This window comes from Capsicum annuum, chromosome 9 (genome assembly GCF_002878395.1).
Source record: "Capsicum annuum cultivar UCD-10X-F1 chromosome 9, UCD10Xv1.1, whole genome shotgun sequence".
Lineage (NCBI taxonomy): Eukaryota > Viridiplantae > Streptophyta > Magnoliopsida > Solanales > Solanaceae > Capsicum > Capsicum annuum.
The window spans coordinates 173199560-173204833 of record NC_061119.1 but is presented as its reverse complement, the minus strand read 5'-3'; the positions used below and the strand labels follow the sequence as shown (position 1 = coordinate 173204833).

General features: G+C 38.1%; 1 non-coding gene across 1 annotated transcript; it reads left to right on the top strand.

Moving 5' to 3' along the window:
• Positions 1 to 4887: 4887 nt before the first annotated feature.
• On the top strand, positions 4888 to 4994 carry LOC124887456. Its single transcript, XR_007045231.1, has one exon. It is a non-coding gene; the product is annotated as a small nucleolar RNA R71 (small nucleolar RNA).
• Positions 4995 to 5274: the final 280 nt, after the last annotated feature.

The following is a 5274-nucleotide window of genomic DNA, read 5'->3' as shown; positions in this document are numbered from 1 at the left end:
TGGCTTTAAGATAGGAGATAAAATGACTCTTGGGAGATACCGAACTCCCGAACCACTCAAAAACTAGCTCATCAAGGAACTAAAACTTAACCACATGGGTATGATAGTCTATAGATACATAACAAGAATGAAGCTAATACATACCCAGAATAAGGTCAAAATCCACCATGTCTAACTCTATCAAATCAGCAAGTATGACTCTATGAAGACCAGTAACAGGACAATCTCTATACACTTGTTTAGCAATAACTGACTCCCTCTACTAGTGTGGAGACTAGGAAAGGCTCATGAATCTTTTTGGGAATCATTTTGAAATTCACAGCCACAAGTGGGGTCATATAGAAGAGACTTGACCCTGGGTCCAACAACACATAAACATCAAAACAAAAGATGCGGAGCATACCAGTAACAACATCGGGAGAGTCCTTCTTCTCCTGAAGGGATGGTAAGGCATAGAATTTATTCTGGCGTTGACCGCCAGCAGTGCTAGATAAAGCACCCTCAATAGAGGTAGGACAAGGGGCAAGAGCTGGTGTACTAGTAGTCTGTGCCTGAGGTTGGGAATCTCTGGTCCCCTGCTTAGCATGCGGACAATCTCTAAGGTTCTGGCCCTGCTTGCCAAAACCAAAACAACCCCTTAAATCTGCGAAACACTCATTGGGATAATACCTACTACACTTAGCATAAGGAGGATAATGGGGCGTGTTACCAACATTGTTCTGTGACCTAGACATAAAAGATCTTCTTCCTTGCTTTTGCTTGCCTCTAGGCATGGGAGCACTAGCTGATAAAGGCGTTGGAATAGACGAACGTCTTTGAAATTGAGGGTGGTCTCCTCTATGGAACCTAGGCTGACTATACTCATTCTGCTTAGATCTAGTCCTCTTGTTACCTCTCACTCTCTCTCTCTCTCTCATCTTATCTTTCTCTATCTATTGTGCATGCATCATTAACCTAAATAGATACACATCCTTATGTAGCATAGCAGTCCTACACTCTTTCAGCACTAAACCAGAAACACCTGTCATGAACTTGCTCATACTAGCTCAGGTGTCAGAAATCAAATCAGAAGAATACTTGGCCAATTAGTTGAACTTCAAGCAGTACTCTTTAACAGTCATGGAGCCCTGCCTTAATTTTATAAACTCCTCAATCTTTGGTTCCCTCATCTCAAGCGGAAGGAACTTATCTAAAAATGTATCTTGGAACACCTGCCAAGTCATAGGAGTAGCATCTTCACCCCTACCGTTCCTCCATAATACAACCCAGTCATAAGCTATGTCTTTTAACCTATAAGATGCCAACTCAACACTTTCTTTCTTAGAAACATGCATCACCTGCATGATCTTTCTCACCTCCTTAAGGTACAACTATGGGTCCTCACCTTTCTTGGACCCATAAAACTCTAGCAAATTCATACGCAGGAAATCACAGATCCTAGACGTAGCTACATCACCTCCTTTCTGATTTGCAACTGTGGATTGGTTATTAGCGTGGACATTAGCGGTGACTGCTTAAGCTAACGCCTGAAAGGCCACCTAAAACTTAGCATGAGACACAGTCTCATTCAAAGGATAAATAGGTAGGGGTTGTTTATCATCATTTTTGTGGGCATTCACTATTCGAAGAGGCATTTTTTTAAATAGGAGAGCACAAATTATTAGATGAGAGGGACAACTGTAGGCACGATAGAATCTAAAAAAAAAGAAGCAACTTTTTCCTAAAATGTCTTGTAGCATCTTGCTCATAGATGTGGCGCGCTACACACCGATGATCAAGACTCTACTCAACGCGGCTTGTCAGACTCTTTAGGACTCCTTTAAAACCTTAAGCTCTATACTAAGTTTGTAATGAACCAAAATTACCTCCCGGGACATCACACGGTGCTTAGGGATATAAGTAGCCCCAAGCTAACCCTTTGAGCCGACCAGTTCTCATAATAACTCATTCAAGAAGAAATATTCAAAAAACTGGCATTGTCATATCAAATAAAAGAAAATACAAAGGTAATACTCGGTCCAAACGACCACAATACTGGAAATCTCAACACAACCACAGTCTGATAACTAGTTTGACAAAGTCTCTGTTACTCTATGAACTCGAGAGATATTGGGACAGGTCCCCAACTGACTCAAACCAAACTAAAAGTAATAACATAAACACTCGAATACTGAAATGTCTGAAGGTAGGTCCTCAAACCATAAGGACTCACCACTGTAGAAATATAGACGAAGGTACTCAGGACTCACTGACGAGGCTGGGACTAAGCACCTGAACTTATACTACAAAATAATGTAGCACATAAACATATATGTGGATCAGCACTTGGGAATGTACTGAGTATATGGGGTTGTATTCATTTACATAAAATAATATCAATACTCTTTAATCAAATCATGCATGCAAATAGGAATGACTCACATGGCTTGAATAAATCAAAAATATAAAGCTCATAAATCATATAGAATGAAGCATGTAACACAAATCTCGTAAGTCATTATTCTTTGGCTTTAAAATATGTGCTCTCCTCTTATTCAGTTTACTCATAGGATGAAGGAAGCTTTAAATAATACTGTCAACTCATGTGTATGTCTCATGTAGAGTAAAACATCTTTATTGCAAAGAACTTATAAATCTTTTGAACTTAAATACTTGGAACTCTGAATCATATGAATTTGGTATAAAAACTGATAATCAACTCTTATTAGTAGAGAAAACTACTTCCTTCTGTGAAAAATACTCAAAAATAATTTGTTCACTTTAGAAAATATCTCATCTCAAAGATTTAGGGAAAATATTCTATCTCAATGGAAAATACTTTAGTTTAGGGAGGTTCTCTTAACCAATATAAATCATGCAACCTACATGGAGTCCAACATCTTGTCCTCCTAAGGAATAAGCCTCCCATTGGGAAGAGGCATCATACTCTTGCCAAGGAGTATAACCTCAACTTAGTGATCACTTATCTTCGCCTCGGGCCCAATTATCTCGTCCTCAGGCCCAAACTCTCAAACCTACGGTGGCACGTAGTCCTGGGGTAAGAAATCGTGGTAACTTATCCAACTCAATGCTAAATACTACTCCCTTTAGTTTATCTCGCTCATATCATGGAAATCCACTTTTAAAATAATATCATGGTTCATAAGAACCCAACAATCAAATTTGTAATCTCATGTGGTAGAGTGAATTTCAAAACTCTATGACCATTTGGTCAAAATATTTCTCATTACTCTTAGAATACTCAAATCATGGGTGCTTATATCATAATAGTTCATAAAATTACAATTCTCAAGTAGGGCTTAATGACCCACAATTCAATCTTAAGTTAAAACTCATCATAATGCATAATAGATAGCATATAGATTCATAATTCATGTAGAAATCTGGAAGTTACAGCAATTTGTCTCAGAATATCAACATACTCATATACTTCAATTTTTAGAACATTGAAACTCTTAAATTCTCAAGGAGTAACAACATAAGGTATAAACCCGGCTTCAATTTCTTAAAACAACATGCAAAATCATGCTATTTGACTTTCAATTCATGGGAAATATCAAGATATTGCAATCAATAACAATGGGTGAAAACTCGTAATTCAATATCTTGTAAAATCTCATAGATTGCAGAAAATTATAGTTTAAATAAGCTTTTGGGCACAAGGGTTAAAGGATTACCCTTGTTCAAAACCCCACATACATTAGATTATGAGATTGGATGAACAAGATTACTTCAAACTCTTCTTCTTATTCTTGAGAGAGGGTTCTTTCAACCCTCAAACTTGGAGAACTTAAATCTCAACTCAATTTGTAGAATCTATAGTGAGTTCTTGGATTTCTTGGAGAAGGGTTTTAGATTTGATATTGAGAGAAAAACCCTATCTCTCTTGTGTTTTGGATGATGAATAAAGTCATTTGCTTTTTTTAGAATATATCTAGTTGATAAAAAAATTGGAAAGACCAAAAAATCTCTTTTAAAAAAATAATTTAAAATACTGAATGGGGGCTGCAATGGTCGAAGCGACGATCTGTCGCTAGCCTGATGGTCTATCACACGTCAGTTAGAAAGAAAAAACACTGCCTCGATGTGATGGTCCATCACGAACTTGATGTTCCATCGGATCATCTATTGCACATTGGCCAGGATGAGGCCACACTACCTCAATGGCGACGGTCTAAGCGACAGTCTGTCGCAGTCTTGACGGTCCGTCGTCCTGGTCGTCCCACTTGGACCAAAAAAGAGAGTTACTACCTTGGTTGCAACGGTTCGGGTGATGGTCCATCGCACACTCGATGGTCCATCAACCTATCCATCGCACCTAGGCATTTTTGATAACTCTTGGTAAAACAACCATAACTTTCCACCTTGATGTCGGATTTCGACGAAATAGGTATTGTTGAAAAGCTAATTCAATTCTCTGCACTATAGGAGGTGATTTTCAGGAAAATTCAACAAGATTAAAACACTAATCACTTAGGAAGTCTTTTCTCAATCTTTTAAGACTAGAATTACACTTCACTTGACACGCTCAAGGATCAAACTACAAGGGAACTTTGTGGGGTATTACAGACTGCATTTTTTGTAGATGCTGGTTGAGTAACACCCAATTTTATGTTATTAAGCTGAGTAATCATATGATTTTGCATGGTTGCAATCTGTGGCTGTAATGTAGTGAACTGATCTACCTTTAATACCTCTACAACCTTTTTAGGAGTACTCCTTGAGTCTGTATTCCTGTCAGGGTTCCCTTGTGAAATCTGATTCAATAGTATGTACAATTCTTCATATGTCTTCTCAAGAGCCTGTCCACCTACTACTGAATCCAAAAGAATCTTCATGTTTGACTCCAATCCTTCTATGAAAGTATACACAAGAACATCATTGGATCGATGTTGGTAAGGGAAATTTCTGAGCATACCTTTAAATCTTTCCCAAGCTTGATCGAGATTCTCTCCATCCTTCTGTCTAAAACTCAAGATTTTAATCCTCAAGCGTGTCATCTTCCCAGATAGAAAGAATAGAATAAGAAACATCCAATCTAGATCTTCCCATATCATGTTGGAGAGTGGCGGTTCAGCATGTAACCACCTTTTTGCTTCCCCCAATAGAGAGAAGGGAAAGAGTGTCAACCTAACATAATCGGAATTCACCCCTTCAAGAATGTATGTATTGTTGATTTCCAAGAAGGTCTGTATATGCTCCTGCAAATCTTCGTGTGAAAGGCTATGAAATTGCCCCGCTGAATTTAGCAATTTCACTATATTCTACTTCAAT